Genomic DNA, 8,055 nt, shown 5'->3' with positions numbered 1-8,055 from the left:
GCTCTTTCCTGCCAAGGCAGGGGGTCGGACTAGATGATCTACCTAGGTCCCTTCCGACTCTAGCTACTATGAAACTATGAAACTATAAGATGTACATTTATTAAAAGCCTGAAAAACATCTAACTTTCACTTTCAGATCTTGTAAATATACATATTAAACTAGCTTTAAGCATCAACTGTTCCAAGCCTTATTTGACAGGTCCATTAGAATTAACAATGGCACAGGTGTGCCCCAACTTCTCTAAGCATCACCAGAGGGGGAAATTCCCAGAAATAAGTCTTTAATGGCAGCTCTATCATTTAATGTGATGCATATGAGGAACAAAAAAAAAGTTAAAGAGCTTTTTTCCCCACCTTCCTCCCTAAAAACAAAAAAACAAAAACCCAAGCTTTTCTTCGTTTTCTGCCAGTACTCCCTTCTCTTCACACTATTTTCTAATAGATTTGGAAGCTAGAAACCAGTTTCTGACTGGTGGCTTGCCCCTAAACATTCCACTAAATTTTAGCTACAAAAGAATAATAAGCCTTTTTTGCACTCCTTGACTTTTTATCCAGATTCCATAAAAAACATGCAAAAACCAATAAAAACTTACTAAAGCCTCTGCTTAGTTTTATTTCTCAGAAATTAGCGTAATTAGGGTCTCAGAAATTAGTGTAATGTTGCTCAACATGGTGCACAAAACTATAAAAAAAAAGTAAAAGGGGTAGTTCAAGTTCACTTACTTCTCTGTGCCAGTTAAAGTTCATAACAGCTGCTCTATTCACATAGAGATATCTGAGAAAAGTGCCATAAATAACATGATCACGTGGAACCTCCCCTTGCACGACCACCATACATCTTTCCTACGCAGGAATTCAGACTTCACACTCCACACTGTCAGTCAAAAGCATATTACAGGCTGTATTTTCAGAATGATATAGGTGATATTTTAGTAAGCAGTACATTTCTTTAGCATTCAATTCTCTCTGAAAATACCTTTCCTACTCTATCTGACATAAAAAAAAAAGAGTCTAGGATAACATATATAGAATATTGTATTTTAAAAACCATCACTAGTAAACCATAGGGGGAAAAAACCAGTTTTAGACTTTGGTTAGGATGCCAATTAAGACCCCAAACCTACACTTACGCCCCAGCTCTATTTATGCAAACATATCCCAACTCAATAAAGTTAAGCATCTGTACATTTGCTGCATTGGTCACCTTCTCAGAAACTTGACTGAATTGCTTGCATGTGTAAAGACAGGCACATGTATCAACATATGTAGACTAATGATCTAAGTTTGTGTTTATATATACAAATTGGATTTAGTTTCTCTCCCCAGTTCCAGCATAGACTCTACATTAAATAAATCTCATTAAAGAGTGGTTCCTTTCACCACTTCCAACAGATGTCAGAATTCTAAGTTTTGACAATCCATATGAAGATCAGGCAGAGAGCTAAGCTTTCAATTTAATCTTTTCCTTGTGCAAAAAACCATCCTAAAGATAGCCAAGTAACAGGGAGCTTTATCAAGTGGAGGGTTTTTTCCCCCACTTATCAACAAATAAGAGACTACTTGAATTCTCCTCTCCTCCCCCCTCCCCAAACAGAAGTAAAGAATCTGCACTCTGATCTTCTACTCTTGGTACCAGTACCTTTTCCCCCCTCTCCCTCAAATACTCTGTCAAAAAAAGGGAGCAGCAAATTTTTCCTGTTTGTCACACACCCAATAAAATCCTCATCTTGAGCTCTGGTAGTTCATGAGTGATGCCACCAAACTTTCAATATCAATCTCCTCCCTAGAGAGGCTTCTCCAGGGAGGCAGGAAGGCATGGCATCTGCTGGTACGCCTGACTGCTAAGATGATTTCATTGAACATGGAACTTCCTCCTCAATTTGTTTGCCACAAGACAAGTGTGATTGAAAGGTAAAGAGTCTTACCTCCATTCTCATGGGTCTGAGATACTGAGCCTGCTCTTCATAAGCAATCGTGGCTCAGGGAACGCATCAAAGACTGCATCTTCACTTGAATAACCATGCCAGTGAACTATGGAACCATTATGTCATAACCTATCATGCTTAAAATACCATTCAGTTGTGTTGTGTGGAAAGAACAGCCTTTTGGTCATTTCTTCAAATTTGGGACATGGGAAATCATAACTGGGGGAGCAGAAAAGGGAGACGGGGGATTTTTTGTGACAAGTTCTTCTTCTAATACTATTGTGCCAATGGAGCATATCAAACCAAAGAAAGTGGGACTGTTTCCCTCCCACAGCATGCGTCTTGCAGATGACATGGAATGATAACTTCTTTAACAGGAATTGATAATGATAAGCAGCAGTAGCATCACTGCACCAAAGGGGCACAGGGGCAGTAAATCCATTTCTGTAGGAAGGACACGCAACTGCACTTTTCCTCCTGACTCTCGGCTGTATTTTAGACAATAAGGGAGTGGAGTCATTGTGGACAACGAAGCAAAGAATCATGATCAGCATGACAAACTGCTCAACTGGCCATACAAAAATGGGAGAAACCCAGCACAGTCAGCCAGGCTTTGGGTCTTGTCTACACAAACTAATGTGCTACATGCAATTAAAAGAGTGAGATTACAGAAAGATTCCCGATAGAATTAGAACAAGTCATATCGAATCATGCCAGGATGAAGACACCAGGATTGCATTCTGATACTTAGAGCTTCTAATGTGGTTGAATAGTGCAAATTAAACAAATGCTTCACCTATGATTTTCCCAATGGATTATGTAGTGTTATAATTCCAAATCGGAGCAAGAGTCTTGCTCACCAAGAAACCCATGCCACTCAAACCTGTAATTACTATGACTGTACCCTGAAATATGGGGCAGAGGCTAGGGAAAGCATTGTAATTACAAGCCATGAACAAGTCAAGATGCATAAATTTACAGCTTCTGAGGATTCCAATATGCTTGTAAGGTGCAGTGGTTTGCAGTGCAGTGGGTTTGTCTTACACCAGGAGAGTGTGTGTTTTTTTGGTGTCAAAAAAACCCACTGCTGAAATAAAGTGATGTGGTGTGGTGCAAAGCAGCAGCAGTATGCGCTGCCACAAAGGGAGCCTGGGTGGCCAAAACCATGCTTTGGCTGCCACCCAGGCACCCAGATTGCTACTGCTGACCTGGGAGGTCCCCAAATAAGGCTTCTGGAGCCAACACAGGTGCTGGCCACAGCTTCCCCTACCCCACCTGGGACAAATAATCCCACACTAACCCCATGTGCAGGGGCACGCGGAATGGCAAAAAGTGGCACAAATTTGTGCCAGTGCTGTTTTTGCAGCAGTAACTGCATGCCCCTGCATGTGGGGATGCACCCATGCTACTGGTTATGCTCTTACTAATAATTTCTGACACTCTGAGACGTGTACCCAAGGCTTCTTGAAAGTTACTAAGCTTTGTGTGCAAAGCTAACATTTCTGCACAATGCTGAGTAAAGTCTATTCAGCTAGCTATAGTCACAAAGATTACTTTTTGCCACTCAAGGGGACATTTTAATTCTCATGTAAAACTAGGGGGACAAAGCAGCAGCTGAGAGTTAAAAAAAATACAGGACCAAAACTTAAAAACTTTTTCATAGGCACCTTAAATCTTAGCAGACAATAGCTCCCATCAACAGAGAACTGCTGAATGCTGGCTTTAATTATGGGTATTAGGCACTTTAAAAAAAAAGTCTGAGCTATAATTTACAGTAACTAGTTGATGCTTGTAAAGCAGTTTGAGGATGAAGAGCCTTACACTTGGTAGGTATTAACCATTTATATTAGGTCTTAATTTTTAGCTTTTAACTGAATATTCTTAAAACTACCAGTAACATTTCTTTAAAAAAGAATCATATGCAATATTGCTTTATTAGTTACCGAGTGATAAAAGGCAAGGAAGTTTAAACTTGCAGTTTTAAACCTGGAAAAAAAAAAACTCACTTTTTTTGGCTAAACAAAACCAGACTATGGAAGCTTTCCTTCACATGCTTTCTGTGATTATAAATGATTAGTTAGGTCTAGATTTCATAGCATCTTTTAAATAGGACTGAGCATCCTAACAAGAAAACAAATGATCCATCTCTATGTAGCATTCTCTGAAACAAATGCAACTTAAAGAGAACTGTGGCATAATATTAAATAGATCACAAATTTATCCTTTCCAGTTAGATCCAAAAACCTAGTAAGAACAAAGTGACTCATAGATGAGTTCTGAGACTGCCTGTACATTCTTATTACGTTAGCTATCATGGATTATTGTGGCAAACCTGATTTATCATCTCAGCGCTACATATCAAGATGTTATGTAAGCTCCTTTGTAGGTACAGATTTTATCTACTACGAAAGCAACTCATTTTTTCATGTAGTCAATAGTGTTCATTAACTGTTAAATATTATTTAAAGAACTTTTACAAGTAAATATTTAAAAGCTGCAATCTGGCTGTATTGTTTACACAGGTAAACAAAGGGGGAAAAGCCACATGCTTTCACACATTACCTCAGAAATTCAACATAAAAATATAAGCTATGGAAACCAAACAGCGCAGTGAATACTGGAGCTGGAATATAACACAAGATCTAGGCAAAGGTTAAGCACCATTCTTTTCAAACAACACCAAGAAGTGATTTCTTTATTGTAAAGAACATGTATCCTGGACAATATTCCTTTATTTTCCTATCTGAGGACTCTTGCTCTTCAAAGGAAAAAGCTTAAGACAGAAAAACTTAACTGATTGTTACATCTGTACCCTAATTTCATGAAACAAGCACAGCTTCATGTTATTTCTAAACATCATCTCACAATTGTTCTAAGCATAACTTTAACAGAAAGGTGCCTACTATACACAGAAAGACCATTTTGATTAATAAATTGGAAAGAACAGATTGTTTTAAAATGTTTCTTTATTGAAATGTGTAGTATCAGATTGCTGCCAAATACAGCATCATCTTGATTTTTTACAGACATAGTATAATATGAAGGAATTATATTTTATAGACAGACTATTTTGTATCATTGAACCTTCAGCCGAGTACATTTTGTTTGTTGGAAGAGTCTTATTTCCCAGGCTGCATGCCAGTTCATTTGTGGCATACTGGAAAACTTCCGAGACACACTCAGGAACATTTCCTGTTTCTATTGTTGTGTGATGCATAAAATTGTACAGAAACGGAACACTCATGAGCCTTTTCATGTGTAAAGCAGTCATCTCTGGACGCTGAAGACAGCCATACTTAGATGAGTGGAGTGTCTGGATTGAATTACTGTACACAGCATGTCAGACACCTGGGTTACTTGACCATTTAATACTACTGCTATCTAAATAATCGCTTAAATTTTTTCCACCAAGTTAATTTTGAGAGCCAACAATTCTCAATCCTTTCCTTGCAAATGTAGAACTCAATGCACCTCTTTACCCTAGAAATTATTTACTCCAATTAGGAGGAAAAAAAGAACTCTCTCATCTAAGAACTGATGATATCTTACTGAGAATCTTGTTTAAGAGGGACAAATTAAAACAAGTCAATTTTACCAAAAATGAACCCTACTTGAGAGAGATAAAAATCCATCCATGTTTCCAGTTAAAAAGAAAAGAAAAAATGCAAGAAAAACCAGGTTCTTGATAGTTCAATGCTTATATCCCCGCTGCTATGTGACAGAATTGCAAAAACAAGAGGCGAGACAGTAGGTGAAAGATGCAAAGATATGCTTTTTCCTCAAGCTCTTCTAGTCTGGTAATCTTGTCGTAGTTGCATCTATTACGAACATGAGTTTTAAGTGAAATTCCAGTTGATAGTAGCCTTACAGAAGCCCAGGCACTCTCACATGTCCAGGAATTATATTACAATACTAGAATATTTGCTAGCAGTAAATCCCAAACTTTATTGGCCCATGTTCATGTACAAGCTTAAGAGATTATGCTGTTAAGCAAAAGAACATCAAGCACACGAAGCCTGACCGGGGAACTTGAAAATGTAGCCACCACTTGATATCTGCATGCATATTGGTTTGATGTTAGCATCTAGGAACAGTCAACCATGCTGTAGGCTGATTTGGTCAAACAGCAAAAGCAGAACTGGCTTTTACAAAAAAGATTTTACAACCATTCCACAAATACAGGAACTCCCCATCCAATACTCTGGTACAGAGTCTGTTTTTAATGACAGAGAGCATTTTTTTGTAGAGAAGCACTCCATGTTCCTTTAAAAGTTCAGGGTATGAACCATTTAGTAGCACTGGCCAAGGGTGCCTGCTGCCCCAGTACCTCTTTTGACACAAATCTTGAAAAATCTCTCATTTTAACTATCTGGAAAACAAGGTTTAAGATAAACATCATCTCCCCATTGCCAACCCCATTTCACCCCTCTCTGACACAAGACCATTTCAGATTTTCTAAAACATCCTTATGCTCTAGTTCTCCTTTACAGGGGCAGATATGGGGCTGGGGGGGGGGAGCAATTCCTGCTCCACACTGTTTAAGACAAGCTATTTGGCAGTGGCAGCACCATTATTAATCAGGCAGCCAGGAGGCTCAGGATGATCCCATTCCTTGTAAACTGCTCCATCCCACAAGTGTTAATGACCCTCTCTCCTTCTTTATGGCTTTGATGTTGCACCAACACAGCTATCCTTTCTTCTGCCGCTCTGTTGCCTTTAGATGCTCCTGGTAAGGAAGCTCCCATTCCCCAGACTTCCAGACTGCTTTTAGCTCGTTCCGATGAAGTTCTGCTCGTTTTTCCTTCAATTTTAAACTGAACAATACAGCCCAAGACCCCCACCACCTCGTTTCTTTTCAACGGGAGAAAAATGCGTTTGCTGTATGTGCAAGGATGTGCCTCACCACCTGCACCCCCCCCTTGTCAAAGTCCTGGGTCTGCCCGTGCTCTTTTCCCTCCTTTTAGCAGAGCAAAAGCACCGACCCCCTCGTGCCCCTTGCACCAGGCTTTAACGTCAGCTAGGAGCATCTTCGGCTGCCACCCTCCCAACTCCTTTTGATCCTGCGCACACCCGTTGCCCGGCTCCTACTTCCGTTCCTGGGTGTACTTATACTGGGCGGGACCTCCAGGGCTGTAGTCCACCCCCACCCCGGGCAGGAACATCTTTCTGTGAACCATCCCGTAAACAACTACCATCAACACCCCCCGCCGGGCGGTTCCAGCCCAACCGCACCGAGGCCCCCGCGGGCCAATGGCCGCCACCGCACGGGCAGGACCAGTCCCCGGAGGGAGCAGCCGCCCGGCGGAGACGGGTCCCCGCGCAGCCGCCCCGACTCACCGCGCGGCCGGCCCGGTCCGCCTCACGCGCAGCAGCCGCCGCCGGAGCGACCCGGAAGCGGAAAGGAGCCCCTTCCCCCCGTTTGGCGTCACCTCCGGTAACTCCAATGCCGGCAGAGGGAAGCTGCTGTTGCCGCGTTCCGGGGACCTCTGTGGGGGCGATGGGGCGTTAAAGGCCGGGACAGGAGAGCGAGTGTGAGGCAAGGGGAACGGCTGCAGCCCGCGGATGCTTCACCTTTAAGGGGGTGGAGGCCGGCTGAGCGCTCGCTTTGAGGAAGCCGCATGGACCTGGAAGCACGTGCGTCTCCGCCGGCCTCCGGGGCGGGGCTTGGCTGCTGTCCATGCGGTTCAATGAGCTTTGTTCGGCACCCTCCCTGTGCAGCAGGGGCAGGGCCCGTCCCTGAGCCCGGGGCTCTCAGAGCCCTCGAGGGACTCCTCTCCCTGCCCCTGGCTCACACCCACCTGTGGTGCAGAAGCTTCTCCGGCCGTCACTTTTAAAAAGGGTATGGCACGAAACCCGCATCTCTTCTGGTGCCGGGAAGGTGCCACGGGATGTCGCACGCGATGGTGCCACAGATACAAGGCAAGAGACGTATTAGAGCTTCTCCATCCTTATGGCAGGTGCAGGGGGAGCCCAGGATCAGGACCCAGGCTCCCCCTGCACCAGGTCCCGAGGCTGCGAGCCTCAGAGCTGGTGGGGATCACGGCAGTGGGAACCTCAGGAGGCTCACAGTGCTCCCAGCTTCAAGCTAACGAGGCTTACGGCAGGAGCAGGGCCCAGCAGGGCTGGTAGT

At 43.1% G+C, this 8,055-nt stretch overlaps 1 protein-coding gene across 1 annotated transcript in view; it reads right to left on the bottom strand.

Moving 5' to 3' along the window:
* The window catches only part of SLC20A2 (solute carrier family 20 member 2), a 72,660-nt gene extending 65,315 nt beyond the window's left edge, over positions 1–7,345 (bottom strand). The window contains exon 1 of the mRNA XM_019534180.1: positions 7,263–7,345. The gene's annotated coding sequence lies outside the window, so the exon portion shown is untranslated. The remainder of the gene's footprint in view (positions 1–7,262) is intronic.
* Between the last annotated feature and the right edge of the window lie 710 nt (positions 7,346–8,055).

This window comes from Crocodylus porosus, unplaced genomic scaffold (genome assembly GCF_001723895.1).
Source record: "Crocodylus porosus isolate Cpor-Errol unplaced genomic scaffold, CroPor_comp1, whole genome shotgun sequence".
Lineage (NCBI taxonomy): Eukaryota > Metazoa > Chordata > Crocodylia > Crocodylidae > Crocodylus > Crocodylus porosus.
This window is presented reverse-complemented; position numbering and strand designations above follow the sequence as displayed.